The 16,371-nt window shown below is 50.7% G+C and overlaps 1 protein-coding gene across 4 annotated transcripts in view; it reads left to right on the plus strand.

Annotated features, from left to right (window-relative positions):
• The window catches only part of LITAF (lipopolysaccharide induced TNF factor), a 111,733-nt gene that overhangs the window by 34,024 nt on the left and 61,338 nt on the right, over positions 1-16,371 (plus strand). The window contains exon 1 of one of the 4 annotated variants that reach the window (XM_067706634.1): positions 12,705-12,884. The exons of the other annotated variants lie outside the window; for them this stretch is intronic. The gene's annotated coding sequence lies outside the window, so the exon portion shown is untranslated. Of the gene's footprint in view, positions 1-12,704; positions 12,885-16,371 lie in introns of those variants that run through there. 4 annotated transcript variants of the gene reach the window in all.

The following is a 16,371-nucleotide window of genomic DNA, read 5'->3' on the forward strand; positions in this document are numbered from 1 at the left end:
CACAGCACAGTGCCTGGCATGTAGTAAGTGCTCACTAAATGCTTTTGGACTGAGTTTTTGACCATTGTCCTGACGTGGGGGAGAGGGGAGAGGGAAGTGGTCAGATTCGCTGATGGCAGAGGAAAGATCTCCCCCAGCCCACCCCCTCCCCTCCTTTGAAAAATCTCAGCCAGGATGGAGGGGTGTGGCTAGGCCTGGGGGCCCTCAGGGGGCTCCTCCCCGGGGGAGATGCTTGTCCCTTGGGGTCACACCAGGAAGGGAGGGGAAGCCACTGCTTCAGGTCCTTGGGGTGTGACTCACGGGTGCCCTTGGTCTTGTTTTCACCCATCACAAACCTTGTTCTGGTCTAGTGTTAAGAGCAGGTTCTCAGGAGCCAGGCAGAGTTGTGCCTCAGTTTCTTTGTCTGTACCATTGAGATAATGCTAGTGTCTCATCAGTATATTGCTGTGAAGATTCTACAAGTGAATATAGAACAGGACCTGGCATGCAGGAAGCCTGCATAAGATGTGCTGGGATTATTTGTAGAATTTCTTTTATGGAGGATCTCTAAATCTGGAAGAAGATTCCAAGGTTCTTTCCCATATGACCAGCACTTCCACTCCTAGGTGTGGACCCAAGAGAAGTAGAAACACACAGAAATTTGTACAGGGAGGTTCGTAGTGGCATTATTCGTAATACCAAAAGGAGGGAACAACCCTGTCAGTCAGTTGGATGAGTAGATAAACAAAATGTGGTGTATCTGTACCACGAAATGTTACTGGTCAATAAAAAGAAATGAAGTATTTTATTTTTTTATTGAAGTATAGTTGATTTACAATTTTGTGTTAGTTTTAGGTATACAGCAAAGTGACCTATATATATTCTATATTCTATATATATCCAGTTATACTTATATATATCTATATTCTTCTTCAGATTCTTTTCCATTTTAGGTTATTACAAAATATTGAATAGAATTCCCTGTGCTATACAGTAGGTCCTTGTTGGTTATCTATTTTATGTATAGTAGTATGTATCTGTTAATCCTAATTTATCCCTCCCCAAGAAATGAAGTACTGCTACGTGCTACAACATGGGTGAACCTTGACAACATTATGCTAAAGACACAAAAGGCCCCAAAGTACATGATTCCACTCATAGGAGATGTCCAGAATAGGCAAATCTATAGAGACAAAAAGATTAGTGGGTGCTTAAGGCTATGGGGAGCGGGCACAAGGAACAGGGAGGTGATAATAAAACGTACGGGGTTTCTTTCTGAGGTGATGAAAATGTCCTAAAATGGACTGGGTGATGGTTGCACGACTCTGAATATACTAAAAATCACTGAAATGTACACTCAATGGGTGAACTGTATGGTATGTGAATTATATCTCAGCTATTAGGAAAAAAAAAGGATTCCAAGGCTCTCGGCTGAGCCAGACCCATTTTTCAGGTTATTTCTTTAAAAGTCACACACTTAGCCTCCAGGGGGCCGTGTCCAGCTGGTGATAAATCAGCATTTTTATTTCTGTTCTGCTCTGCAGTGACCCAGGTTCCTTTATCTGCCTTGCTCACATCTGTCGCCAGCATTTCACGTGTATATCACCTGCTTTCTCACACTCACCGTAGCCGTCTGGGTCCCTCGGCTGTGTCCTCATCTGCCTCCAGGCTGTCTGGCTATCTGTCCATCCGTCAGCGTCAGTCCCTCATTCCAGCTCCGTTTACTCTTTCAAAGGGGCTCCTAGGGATGGGGGATCAGGCAGGGCCAAGGCAGGAGGCCATACAAGTGAATAAAATGACCAGTTACACAAATGCTAGGAGAGCCGGAGGCCTGGGAGAGCAGTCCTGGGGCGGGAAGGTGGTTGCAGACCCGTGTCCTTGGCCCAGAGGTCACAGTGTGGGTCAGCCCGCCTGCTCCTGCCCAACTGTGCGGAAGCCAAGAGTCGATGATGAAGGAGGAGGTCGGGTGCAGAGGGAAGCTCATGCGCCCTGGAGATGCACTGGGTTCAAATCCTACCCCTGTCAGCCCCCGACTGTGGACTCTGGGCAAATGGCCTCCCTTATCCAAGCCTCAGTTTCCTCCTCTGTAAAACAGGGCTAACAATAGCACGTAGCTCATAGGTTTGTTGTAAAAAAAACTAAAGGCAGTGATGTGTTCTAAACACTTGGCACGTGGTGGAGTGTGGATTGCGATCAGCTGGAACGCTGCGTGTAAGGCTCTGGAGTTCCAGCCCCGAGGTAATTCTGGCCAGCTGTGTGACCCTGGGCAAAGCCCTCAACCTCTCTGAGCCCTGTTTCTGCATCTGTGGAGATAAATCAGTTCTGCCCATTTCATGAGGGTGGAGGTGAGGACTCAGCACTATAGGCACCTAGTGGGCCTGGCTCTTCTGGGTATCATGACCTGGTTCTCTCCCTCCACAAGGGACAAGGGTCCAGGCTGCCCACCCCAAACCAGCTCTGGCCTCTCTGGTCTTGCTTCCTTCCTCCGTGGCAGCATCTTGCCAGTGAGCCGACTTGAATACAGCCAAGCTGTGTGGAGGGGAGAAGCAGGCTGGGGTGAGTTTGGAATGCATGTCATGGAGTCACGCTTACCGGCGATGCCATTCTGCACCCTGGCTGTGACTCAGATGTTAAGACGTGATTTCCCATCCCCCGGGGTGTTCTTGTGACCTGCCAGAGGGGGCATCCTGAGCCCCCATCCCAGCATCAAATGAAAAGACCTCGCAGCCAGTCCCTCCACTGGCACAGGGGTGACTGTGATTGGGATGAAGCGTAGTGATTCATGGAGCCTTCAGCTGCCTGTGTCACCAGGGCTGGTGGCAAATCAAAGAGGAAGTCATCCAGAGCTCTGTCTGCATGGCATGTGCCCCCTTGTCCTTATGAAATATTTCATAATAATAACCTCAGTCTGGTTCTGCCGCCCACCGTGTATGTGACCTGTGATGTCACCTCATCTCCGCTTTGGCTTCCCAGGCTGCAAAATGAGCGTTGGGACCAGACCCCATTTGTTCCTTCACTGATTCCAGCATTTGGTCATTCCACAAGCACTTGTTGACACACCTGCCAGGTGTGCCTGCTGGGGGGATCCAGCTGTGAGCACCTGACGAGGTCCGGACCCTTACAGCACATTCCAGTGGGGGACAGTCAACAGACAAGCAGGTCCAAACTGACAAATTGTGGGGCCCAGAGGGAGAAGAGCCATGTGCTGTGACCTGGGGCAGAGAGGCATGGATGTGGGCTGAGCCCTGAAGCATGAGAAGGAGCCACCTGTGCAGGGCCTGGGGGGTGGGAGGGCAGGGGAGCAGCAGCTCACTGGAGGGAGCTCTGTGGGGAGGAGAGGGTAGGTGACATCAGCTGGGACTCATGAGACAGCCTGAGGAGCTCATGCTTCATGCTCGGGCTCATGGGGACAGCACCACAGGACCCCTGGCTGGGGGGGGACATGATCGCATTTCCCAGGAAACCATCTCTGGCCTCCCAGACATCTGCTGTGGGGTCTCTGGTGTCCATCCACTGTGCCGAGCTCTGGATGCAGATGCTAATTATGATAGTTAAATAGCGTTGAGCTCTTACTGTGTGCCGGGTGTCATGATAATATGTGTGTGTGTCTGTGTTTGTGTGTGTGGTTAATTTTTATTGGGGTATAGTTGGCTTTACAATGTGGGGTTTTTTCTTTGTTTTTTGGTTTGGGTTTTTTTTAAACTTTTATTGGGGTACAGTTGATTTACAGTGTCATGTGCGTGTGTGTGTTTCTTAATTTAAAAATCACTGTGGGAGTTCCCTGGTGGCCTAGTGATTAGGATTCTGGGCTTTCACCCGTAGCCCGGGTTCAATCCCCTGTTGGGTAACTGAGATCCCACAAGCCGTGCGATGCAGCCAAAATAAACAAACAAATAACAAATTAAAAAAATCACTTTGGGGCTTCCCTGGTGGCGCAGTGGTTGAGAGTCCACCTGCCGATGCAGGGGACACGGATTCGTGCCCCGGTCTGGGAAGATCCCACATGCCACGGAGCGGCTGGGCCCGTGAGCCATGGCCGCTGAGCCTGCGCATCTGGAGCCTGTGCTCCACAATGGGAGAGGCCACAACAGTGAGAGGCCCGCGTACTGCAAAAAAAAAAAAAAAAAAATCACTTTGACCTCATGATGATTCTATGAAATAGGCCTAGCTTTATCCCCATTTTACAGATGGGGAAACTGAGGCACAGAGAAGTCAAGTGACTTGCCCCAGGTCACACAGTTGATAGTGAGGGGAAGGGTTGGAGACAAAGGGCCTGACGCCAGAGACACTTATGTCTGTCTGGGTGACTGGTGGGTAGTGATGCCCTGAGGATGTGGGGCACCTGGGGGAGAAGCAACTCTCCTGGGTAGAGATGCTGGTGAGCAGTAGGAATTTGTTTATTGGAATGGAGCACCTGGGTTTCTGACCCTTCCGCGAAGAGGCAGCACAGAGTGGTTGTCAAGACTGTGGGTCCTGAGCTGTGTGACTTTCAACCAGTCACTTAACCTCTCTGTGCTTCAGTTTTCTTATCAGTGAATTAGGAAATGTGATGATAGCTCCTTCTTCAAGGATGAGTAGGGATGAAATGAGATGATGTTTGTCTGGTGACAGCGCCTGGAACATGCTTACAATATGTTAATAAGGAAGAGAAAGGCTCAGGCCTGGAGAGGTGAGCAGTACAAGAGGAGCCCCAGTCCAGGAAATGCCTCGCAATAAGTTGCTGATGATAGTGACAGCTGGCCCTGCCTGGCCCCACCTCCCAGAGCCCAGGTATCCCCCCTCCCAAGCTGCCTTTGGGGTAAATACCCAGGGTGCTCAGACCCTGACTTAGCTCCATTGCCACTCTCTGGCCAGAGGATGGAGCCACTGTCACTTTGGCCAGATTCCTCCCAAGGTCTCCTTACTCTGGAGCAGGGCCCAGAGGGACTAAACCTTGTGCCTGCCCCAGTCAGGGCAGGGGCCACTGCCCACAGGAAGGGCCAGGCGACTGTCACATGGTGCCTCATGTTTTTGTGATGACCATCTGTTTGTGGCAGAATCATCTGAAAACAGGAAGATCCTGGTCAGGAACCACATGATTCTCAAAGGGCTGGAGGGCAGGGGACCCAGCTCGGACATCCTGATTCACTGAGGACCCTTCTGGGGTCCAGGCACCCCTTCCAAAAATATGCTTTGTTTTGTTCTGAAAGATGTACCTGAATTTATTTCTGTTGATTTAAGACTGGATATTTCTTCTAAAAAATATATATTTTTAAAATTTTGTTTTTATTTATTTTTTTATTTTTATTTTTGGCTGCGTTGGGTCTTTGTTGCTGCACGCAGGCTTTCTCTAGTTGCGGCGAGCAGGGACTACCCTTCTTTGCAGTGCACGGCCTTCTCATTGCAGTAGCTTCTCTTGATGCAGAGCACGGGCTCTAGGTGCACGGGCTTCAGTAGTTGTGGCACGCAGGCTCAGTAGTTGTGGCTCGCGGGCTCTAGAGTGCAGGCTCAGTAGTTGTGGCACACAGGCTTAGTTGCTCCGCGGCATGTGGGATCTTCCCAGACCAGGGCTCGAACCTGTGTCCCCTGCGTTGGCAGGCAGATTCTTAACCACTGTGCCAGCAGGGAAGTCCTAAAAAATATTTTTATTTTGTAAGGATTTTATTTTATTTCCAAATATCTTAAACACTAGTTTGACATCGTATCTCCCAGAGGTACAGACCACAAGAAAAATGGAAAAAGCAGGTACTCCCCCAAAGGTAAGCAAAGGGCAACAATTATTCCCTTGGCGTATCCATGTCTGGTCAACCATTGAAAGAAGAAGAATAATTCTAGCAGCATAAGAGAAATGCATGCAGCTTGGTAAACTCAGAATTTTCACAGTGGACACTTCCTTTAAACCAGTCTTACCCAGTAGAAATATAACTAATTTAGCCACATATGTCATCTTAATTTTCTTATAGCTGCATTAAAAAAAAAAAGAAGCAGGGGAAATTAATTTTAACAGTATATTTTATTTAATCTGATATATCCAAAATATTAACATTTCAACATGTAATCAATATTTTAAAACATTCCAGAGCTATTTTCCTTTCTCCTTTTTTGGTACTAAGTCTTCAAAATCCGGTGTATATTTTACAGCACATCTCAGATCTGACCAGTTGTATTTCAGCTGCTCAGTGGCCACAGGTGGCCAGTGGGCATCACATGGACAATACAGCCTAGACATTGAACTTCCTTGATAGGGAAAACTTAATTTTCCCCCCTTAATGTTACAGTTACTTAAGTCCTGCATTATGTGTCTGCTTTTGGTGCTGCTTTTGTTCATTTTCTTCTCTGTATACTCTGACTTTGATAAGGACTCAATGATAAAGATGATCTTTAAGATGAGTCTTCTTTCTTTCTTCAGGCTTTGAATGTCTTTTTCTTTCTCGGTTTCATCCTTTTCTCTTAGAAATCTTCCGCCAACATTTTATTGTGAAAATGTTCAAACATACAGAAAAGTTGAAAGACTTGAGCAGTGAATGCCCAGATAGCATGTTGTTATATCTATCCATCCATCCATCCCTCATCCTCTCCATCCCTCTACTCATCTATTCATCCATCCATCCATCCATCCATCCATCCCTCTACTCATCTATTCATCCATCCATCCCTTCATCCCTCCATCCCTCTACCCCTCTCTCCATCCCTCTCTCCATCCATCCCTCTACCCCTCTCTCCATCCCTTTCTCCATCCATGCATCCATCCCTCTATCTCTCCATTCCTCCATCTCTCTATCTCTCCATCCATCTATAACTCTGTCTAGCCATTTTATTTTATTTTTTGATAAATTTCAAAATAAGTTGCTAACATCAGTACCCGTCCCTTTAAACAGTTTGGCATGTATTTTTTGGCATGTATTTTAATAACTAAGTTTAATATTCAGAATAGTCTTTTTCAATGCAAAAAAAACCCCCACAGGTTACAAAAGAAGCCAGCTATGTCATATATATGACAGTCATAGGATATAAAAATACTTGCGATTCTTGTTGGTGACAAAGTCACAGGTCCATGGATGTTGCTACCTCAGGAATTGAAGTTAGACACTAAATTTCAGTTACAGGCTAGTGAAAACAAAAACATAATTTTTTTCCTATCCAGATATACAGATTCTCTGAATTTGAGGACCCCTACTCGGTCCTTATTTCATAAAAACCAAATAAATCATTGCTGTTACCATGTTAAGGCAAATGCTACCCATGGCAAATTCTTCCTGCATTATCTCATTTAATGCTCACACCATCCCCATGAGGATAAAAGAAAGCTGTCTACTCACAGCACTTCTGACACCAAATATGTGGGGTTTTCCTCCACACCAACCAATTCTCCAGACACCAACCGGGTATCATATAATTCAATTCAATTCTGACACTACCTACCTGGAGTTGGGTATCAGACCACAGGTTAGGGCTCGGTCCCGCAGACCGCCCGCACTTCAGATGCCAGCCACAGGAGCTCCCCAGAGCGCCCCTACTTCTGTCTGACTTGCCCACAAAGTCAGAGGTTCTCACAACCCCCGCCCACGTTTGATAATTCGGTGGAATGGCTCCCAAAACTCAGGAACACTTGCATTTACCAGCTTATCAGAAGAGATATGATAAAGGATACAGATGAATAGCCAGATAAAGAGATACACAGGGTAAGGTCTGGAAGGGTCCTGAGCACAGGACCTTCTGTCCCCATGGAGATGCGGTTCACCACCCTCCCAGCACACGGATGTGTTCAGCCCAGAAGCTCTCCGAGCCCCATACTTTGGGGATTTTTATCGCGGCTTCATCATGTAGGCATGATGGATCATTAACTCAATCTCCAGCCCTTCTCCCTTCTCTGAGGACGGGGGTGAGGCTGAAAGCTCCAAGCTTCTAATCATGGTTTGGCCTTTTTGGCGACCAGCCCTCACCCCGGGTGCCCGCCAAGAGCCACCTCATTAGAACAAAACACTCTCCTATCACTCAGGAGATTACAAGGGTTTTAGGAGCTCTGTGTCAGGAGCTGGGGGCAGAGACGAAATATCTATTTCTTATTATGTCACATGGGGTGGAGAACTATTATCAGCCCATCTTACAGCTGAGGAGACTGAGGCCCAGAGAGGGAGTGTGATGTGCTGAGGTGCCCAGCTAGCAGGTGACGGAGCTGAGTCCTCCAGTGGATTGTTCTACTCACTCCCCACAGCAGTCTTAGGGGGCTGTGATGAGCCCTGGACCCGGCAGCCAGCAACAGAAACAGACCCGGCTGATACAAGCTGAAAGGAATCTCTTGGAAAAGGAAGAAAACTGGAGAACTCAGCCCCAGGGCTGACTATGGTCTAGAAAGTGGGCAGCAAACTCATGCCTGGAAACTTCAGATGAGGTTCTGCCCCACGGCTGCAGGCCTGGCCCCAGGGGTGGGTGTCCCTGCCACCCTGTCCCTGTGGTGGAGCTCCCATCCCTATTTCTTAGTGGGACTAGTGCCACTTTGGGACCTGTGTACTGATTGCCCCAGCCAGGGGCACATGCCCGCATCCTAGCTGCCAGGAGGCTGACAAAACGCCAGGCTGCCATCCTCAGGGTCCCCAGTGGGAAGCAGGGCTTTCTCCCACTGAGACCCATGAAGGTGGAAATTTCTTCAAGCGTGGGGAGGGGCACAGCCTGGGCAGCCCCAAGCAACGCCCAGTGCAGATGGTGCTGTTCTTACCCCCTTTACAGATGAGGACATTGAGGCTCAGGGAGGACGGAGACCCCGCCTGGATGGCCTCACTGTCTAGCTCTTCCCTGCCCTCCTGCTTCCTCTCCCAGAAACACCCAGGGTCCTTGCGCTGCTGCCCCGAATCCACTCTTCCCAGTGTGGCAATGCTGGGGGCCGGCCCACAGCACAGGCCTTGGGAGAGTAAAAAGCCTGGAGTCCTGGGTCAGAAATGCCCTTTGTGGTCCCACAGACAAAAGGTTTCAATCTACAGGGTCAGGGGTTGGGCACTGATGGCAAAAGATGTCACCCTGGTGACACTGATCCTTAATCTGGATGAGGGAGGTGGGAGGGAGCTAGTGCAGTTTGGGTTTGTGAGCTGTTTTCCGTGTGTGTGTGTGTGTGTGTGTGTGACAGAGAGAGACAGAGAGAGGAGTGGGGAGAGGAGTGGGGTTAGAGGCTGCTGGGACCTGGGCTTCGTTTCCCACTTTGGGAAATGGGGCCCAGCAGAGGGGGATGCAGGGAGATGGCGGGGAGAAGGGTCCCAGGCTGTGCAGCTGAGAGTCCTGAAACCAGACTCTGGGCCCAGCAGTGCGGTGTCTGGTCAGACAGACAGAAACCAGCCTGTGTGTGACAGCATGTTACAACCTGAGAGATGACACAGGCGCCTCTCAAGAGTCAAGGAAGGACTCTGGTGCCTGTGGTCACGGCCAGATGTGTCTTATACACAGCTGGGCAATGGAGTGGTGGGGCTGGGGGAGGGGAAGTACTGAAAAGGAAGTGGGACAGATGCAGGGTTGGCTGGGATGGTCCCCCTGTGTGGGCTGGTGTCTGTGTGCACGCATGTGGGTACGTGTGTGAGCATCACTTTGCACGCCTGCGTGTGGCGGACGTGCATCCAGTTTTATATTGTGTGTATCTGTGTACTTGTGTGTGTGTGAGTGCCTCTGTGTGTGTGTGCACGTAGGTACCCAGGTATCTGTGTACCTATTTGCATGTGAGTTTTTATTCGGGGTTACATATGTCTCTCTACGTGTGTCTCTACGTGTAGGTATGTAGCCTCATACATACCTGTGTGTTTATATCATAATCATAGTAAACATCTATAGGGCCCATTTTGACGCCATCCTTTCCTGTCTAAGAGCAAACCTCCAGGAATGACAGCCCCAGTGACTGCCCTGGGCCTCCCCCATCCACGGCCCCAGGCCACAAAGGGCGTTTGTTTCCTTCACTGGGGACCCAGATGGGGTGGGGGCCACTGTGGGAATTCCTGTAGAATTCTAGGCATTCAGCCTTTTGGGGGTCGGGGAGGCGCATGGAAAACTCTGACCGCTGGTGGGGGCTGAGGGCACAGCATGGTCATGCGGACAGGGGCCGGACTCTCCGTCCTCGAGGGAGCAGGGCCGGTGGTATTTGCAGAACCAAAAGCAGGGCGTGGGCGGTGTCTGCCTTGGACCTGGATTCCGGCCAGCAGCCTGGTCTGGCTTGGCGAGGCCTCCCCCAGACCGGTCCAAGGGACCCCATGCGCCAGGATGCTGGCCCAGAGGGTCCAGAGAGTCTCCAGGGATCACAGGGTCAGAGACAGCTATTTGTCCTGAGTGGGACGTGTGTGGCCTCGCAGCCTCCCTGGCCGCTTCCTCCTCTGTAAACGGGGTTTCCAGTGGGGAATGAAGCCTGGTGGCCTCTCTGTCCCTGCTGATCTCTGTGCCTGCCCGTCTCCTCCTCTCCCTGGGCAAGCCCCCCTCCTCATCTTTCTCAGCCCCGTGGAGGCGGGGCAGCTGATGGCTTGTTCCTGCTCACCTGTAGTGCAGTGATAGTAACCCCCTAAAAGATATGTCCACATCCTAACGCCGGTACCTGTAAATGGGACCTTATTTGGAAATAGGGTCTTTGCAAAGTTCATCAAATTAGGGATCTTGAGATGAGATCGTCCTGGATTTAGGATGGGCCCTAAATCCAGTGACTGGTGTCTTTATAAGAGAAAGGAGATGGTGGCGGGAGGGGGGGTGGAATTTGAGGGACAGAGACGCAGAGGGGAAGGCCATGTGAAGATGGAGGCAGAGATGGGAGTGATGACGCCGAATGCCGAGGAGTGCCTGGAGCCCTGGAAGCTGGAAGAGGCAAGAAGAATTCACCCCTAAAGCCTCCAGATGGAGCATAACCCCAGTAACACCTTGATTCCAAACTTTCGGCTTCCAGAACCGTGAGAGAATACATTTCTGTTGTTTTAAGCCAGGTTGGTGGTAATTTGTTGCAGCAGCCCCGGGAAACGGATACACCACCGCCCCATGCGGTGCACAGTTAACTGTAGCCTGGTCATTCGTTTTCTGTTTAATCCCTATTCCAGCACCTGCTGTGGGCAGGTAACTTTAACCATGTTGGGCCTCAGCTTCCACAAATGTAAAACAGGGGAAATAATAATAAAAGCTCAGATGATGCTTAGCCGAGCTGGGTACGTCCAGAGCAGCAATGATTGTTGTTATCATGGCTGTTTCTACTCGTGGGATGGCACCTGTCATCCCCGCATCCAAAGCAATGGCCAGTTTTAATTTGGTGGGGAGGGTGTATATTATACATAAGTGTATCTGGGAATGTTTGGCTGTCACAAACCATGGTCAAAGTCAGCTTAGAGGACAGTGTCACTGGCTTAGCGTGTTGCCTGGTGCAACATAAGTGGATATAGTTTGTGGCGGCACCTGACGTCACTGGCCAAGGGGGGCCGCCCACCCCACTCACTGGCTTTCATTCATTCATGCCACACCTATTTCCTGAGCACCTACACTGTATCTGGCACAGCCAACACCAAGTCAGTCAAGGCTGACAGCTGCCCTCTGGGCTGCTCCGTCATGTTGGGGAGGCAAGTGAACAAGGAGGGAGATGGCACAGGGTGGGGAGGTGGGAAGGGAATGGGAAGGAGGGGCCCACCCACAGGAGCCGGGGTCAGGGAAGGCTTCCTGGAGTCAGGGGAGGCCTGAGGCCAGAGCAGAAGGACAAGTAACCCTGGAGAAGGAGGGGAAGGCATTCCAGGCAGAGAGAACAGCACGTGCAAAGGCCCAGGGACAGGAGCATGTGGAACAATGGGAGAGGTATTTTGAGCAGCCAAGGTACAGGAGGGGGCCCTGGTGAGCACCGAGGCCCAAGAGACCTCCCCCTTGAGCATGGCCTATGAGGGGCTGGGACTTGTCCTCCGGGTCTTAGGGGTCATTGGAGAATTTGAAGCAATTCTGGTTAAGGCTAAGACCAGACTTCCTTCATCTCTTACTGAGTTGCTCCTCTGTTAGAATCACCCCACCCACCTCCAGTTTTGTGTTCCAGACCTGATTCTCATGCCAATCAGGGTACTTTTCTACCCAGAGGGACTAAGAGTGGGAAGGAAAGTGGGGAGCCAGGAATCCCCAACAAAGAAGGTTTAGACACCCCAAAAGCCAGGGATCTGGTAACGCCTGGCAGACGTAGAAGGTCAGTGTCTGTAGGTGTTGGGAAGGCACAGGAAGACCCCCCGCGCCCCCCATACACCCCAGAACTTCCACCACGGCCCTCAGGCCCGGGACACTCAGAGATGTGTACAAAGCCAAGACTTGTGGGGCACCCACCACACGCTGGGCTCTGGATGGAGGGGCACCTAACACACGATCATGCTTCATCCGCCCTGGTCCTGGGAGCTGCGCACCTCTGCAGGTCCCGATGGGTGCCTGAGGTGTCCCAGAGCCCGGATTCGAACCCAGCTCTGCCTGCCCCCAAGGCTCTGGGCTCTCAACCGCTGCGCTATGCCGTCACTGGTGAATCCCCATCCCCGCCAGGCGTAACCCTTCCCTGAAAGCAGGTGTGTGGTCCCGGGGAGGAAGGAAGGGGCTGCCCAAATCCTCTTTACCGGGCTGCTGTGTGCCAGCTGCCGTGAGTGTTGGTGGCCAGTGACTCACATCCATCTTACCCACGCTCCGCTCCAGCCCAGAGGGAATCTTACCCACGCTCCAGCTCCACCTCCTCCTGAGAACCTCCCCCTCAAAAAGCCACATGCACCAAAATCCCCGTCTCGGGCTCCATCTCTTGGGAACCTAACGTAAGATGAAGTCGTGTCTGATTTCCCCAACTGAGAATCTTCCCATATACCCTAGGTCCTTCCAGAAAGAGTCTTGCCTCTTTGGCTCAGCCAGAGTTTCCTCGTCTGGCCCCTACTGACCTGCCTCCTCGCTTCTGAAGTCCTGTGCTAGCCCATCACTCGGTAAGAAGGAGCAAGAACAACTTCTTTGGGCATTCTCTGTAGAGGCAAGATCTCCGGTGGCCTCTTGTACATTGTAAGCATTTTTGGGGTGTTGATTTGGCTGGACATTCTATAAGGTGTTTTCTTGGAGCTCTAGAAAACCCAGCTCCCAGGACTCTGAGCTGGAGGAGAAAGGAGCAATGACACAGACAGGCTTTCACATGAATGTGGAAAATCTGTGGGGGCTTAGAGTATAGCAAGTTCTCTGGGGCCACGCCAACCTCAGGGTCCGTCGGGGCTGGAATGAGTAATGTTTGTCAGCCAGGATAACCTGCTTGAGAAATGAACCAGGGCTTCTTTTAGCCATTGAGTCATCACAAAAGAACGAGAGATATTTTCCCTCCCTCCATCCCTCTCAAGGACCAACTTTGCATTCTGAAGGGCTGTGTTTGTCTTGGGCCAGTGGAGAATCAACGGGCCTTGGTTTTTTGGAAGTCTAGTACATTAGTCAGGATTCATCTAGCTGCAAATAACAGAATCCCGCTGAAATTAGCTTACATTGAAGCAAAATGTATTGTTTTGTGTCACCGGAAGGTCAGGAGTGCAACAGCTTCAGGCACAGCTGGATCCAGGGGCTCAGGCAGGTTGTTGGGGGTCTGTCTCTGTCTCTTGACTCTGCTTTCCTTTGTGGGGGCTTAATTCTTAGGTGGGCTCTCACCATCTGCTGGCAAAGATGGTGCATCATAGGCCAGGCTTCCATCTCACCAGCCTAGTGGAGATTCCTCTTGTTGAATAGGAAATCATACAATACATTTCGTCTCTGGCTCAGCTTAAGTCACATGCTCATTACTGAAGCAGTCACCATGGCCAGCCTTGGTCATGTGCACAACTCAGCTCCAAGAGCTGGGGGTGGGGCTAGGAAGGGAAGATTTGGCAGCAAAGGTAAGAGATATTGTCTACTCCTGGGACCATAGGGGGATGGAACCAGGCTCTCTGGGAGAAGCTTGTGGGAACTACCTGGGGAAACAAGCTTCTGCGTGGCCAAAGCCTGCGCCCCTGGTAAGGGGGATCAGATCCCAATTTCATCAGACTTAGGAAAGTAATGAGATTTTTCTCACAAGTATTGGGTTGGTCAAAAAGTTCATTTGGGTTTTTCCGTAACATCTTAACATCTTTTGGGCAACCCAATATTATGGAACTGACTCACACCATTTGGAGGAGTAAGTCCTAAATTCTGGGACTTTCCTTAATCAGCCTAACCATAGTGATTGGTCAGAGGATGGGCACATGACCCAAGCTGGACCAATGAAATTCAGTCATGGGACTTTTGCTAAAACTCTTGGGAAAGAGGTATCCTCTTTCCACCAGTGTCGCTTGGTGACTGGAGGCTTGGAACTGCTGGGTACCATCTTTGCAACCATAAGAGAAGGGCCTGACTGAGAATGAAACAGTCACGGAAGAGAGCAGAGAAGAGATGGAGAGATTCCCATGACAGCATTTGAGCTCCTGGATCCAGCCATGTCTGAGGTCCTTACCATGAACTTTGCAAACATGTAAATTCCCTTTGATGTAGGTTTCTGTCCCTTGCAACCAAAAGATATCTTAATCGTACAATGCTATACAGCTATTTGGGTCATGATGAGGATTGCATGAGTTAAAGATATATAAAATATGTGGCTCGTAGGGAGCCGTTAAAGGTCCCCTTTCAGGAATTTCTCTTCTCCTCCCCCTGACGGAATATAGTTCCAACTGAAAATCTACTGAACGTATTAAACAATTTAGAAGAGGCACAGAAGGGTTTGGCTGGTTGTAGAACAATAAACACACAGGACCCAAATTTTACATCACCCGCCTGTACTTGACACCCTGTATTCTTAATTTAAATCCTGAGAAGGCAGCAGAAAAGCGATGGCTTTAAATAACCGTGTGAAATGGGGCAAAAGCAATCTCGAGAGACACCATTTTGTTTTCTCTGCAAGAGGAAGGAAGTGGGCATTGTAGGGAGATGGAAATCTGTAAAGACAGCCTCCTCCATCTGCACAGAATTAAAAAGGAGTTCACAGGCATGGGGTCGAGAAGTGGCTCTCTCGCGACTGCCCCCTCGGGGCACTCCAGCCGCCCTGAGTTTGTTTTTCCTGGGCCTGAGCTTAGATGTCAGGCAGGCGGAGGGGTCCTGGGATTTCTCCTCAGCCTGGCGAGCCTGGGGAGGCTGCAGGCAGCTCAGGGTCTGCGTGTTTAGAAAAGCATTCGGACTGATTGTTTACTCTGGGTCTACTCCCGGCCCACGGGCGGCCACGCAGGGCTTTCCAGATGCTTCCAGCTGGGGTCTCGTAAACAGGCCATACTGCCCGGCCCACCGCGGGCCTCCTCCGCCTGTCCCCACCCAGGCCGCCTGAGCGGGTTGCCAAAAAGCCCCTCTGACCAAGTCCCCACTGCTTACGGTTTTCTGTGCCTCCTCCACCCGCCACCAGCAGCTCTGACCTGGCAGGTCGAGGGCCAGGGCTGGCTCACGGACATGTTTTGTTTTGTTCTGTTTTATTTTGTTCTGTACTGTTTAATTTGAGTTGGCAATGAGAACTCGGAAGGTTTCATAGGAAAGTCTGGATTTTGGTTTCTCTTTGAAAAAAATTGGAAGGTCTTGCACTACAGGGCCTGCCTTCCCATCCAGCAAACACTGGCTGCAGCTAAGGAACAGTTGTTCCCTTCCTCAGTCCCTTACCTAAATGTCAGTTGCCCCAGAAGCAGGCTCTGAGGCCAGGATCTTAGTGCAAGTAGTTTATTAGGGAGGGGATCCCAGGAAGAACTGATGGGAGATGGGGAGAGAGGCGGGAAGGAAGGAGCTAGCGCAGGGTGCTTGGTGTGGGCGAGCAGTCACTGCTGTGGGCAGCTGGGGTGCAATCCCACTGGGGACATCTGCCGCCCGAGGGGCCAGGGAACTGGGGTGTCTCCTGCCAGCGCCTGTCTGTTATTGGTAGAAACCTGCATCCGGGGTATTAGCTCCCTGGCACTGCCAGTTGGCCCAAGAGAAAAACCTCAGGTAGAAAGTCACAGATGCAGAAGCATCATACGCACTGTTGACAGTGCCTGCTGCACCCTTTAGACGGCCCTGCCTTCCCGTTTGCCCCAGTCCCTCTGCTCCCTGTTGTCCGTCTCCCAGACAGGAGGCTGAGGGTTGGTTCCTTACGTCTTCATACTTCCGCTGCTGATTTTCTTACAGAAGAAAAACGTCCCTCTGCCCATATCACCTTCAAAAGTGGGAGAGTGAAATATAGCTAAGAATGCCCCGTGCTTATAACTACACTCCGCTCACTTCTCCTATTTCTGTTGCTGGCCTGGCCCCTGAAGGGGGCTTCGTTGGCAGCCTCTCAACCACAGAGCAAAGCACTTGTCATTCACGTGACGTGCAGGACCCTTGGGGTGCTGGCTTTCACCGGGTAGCTCCCTTGGAGCTTCTTCCTCTGAGCCCAGGGTGATGACCGGCTCTCAGCCCTGGGCAGCCCCCCAGAAA

This window comes from Pseudorca crassidens, chromosome 15 (genome assembly GCF_039906515.1).
Source record: "Pseudorca crassidens isolate mPseCra1 chromosome 15, mPseCra1.hap1, whole genome shotgun sequence".
Lineage (NCBI taxonomy): Eukaryota > Metazoa > Chordata > Mammalia > Artiodactyla > Delphinidae > Pseudorca > Pseudorca crassidens.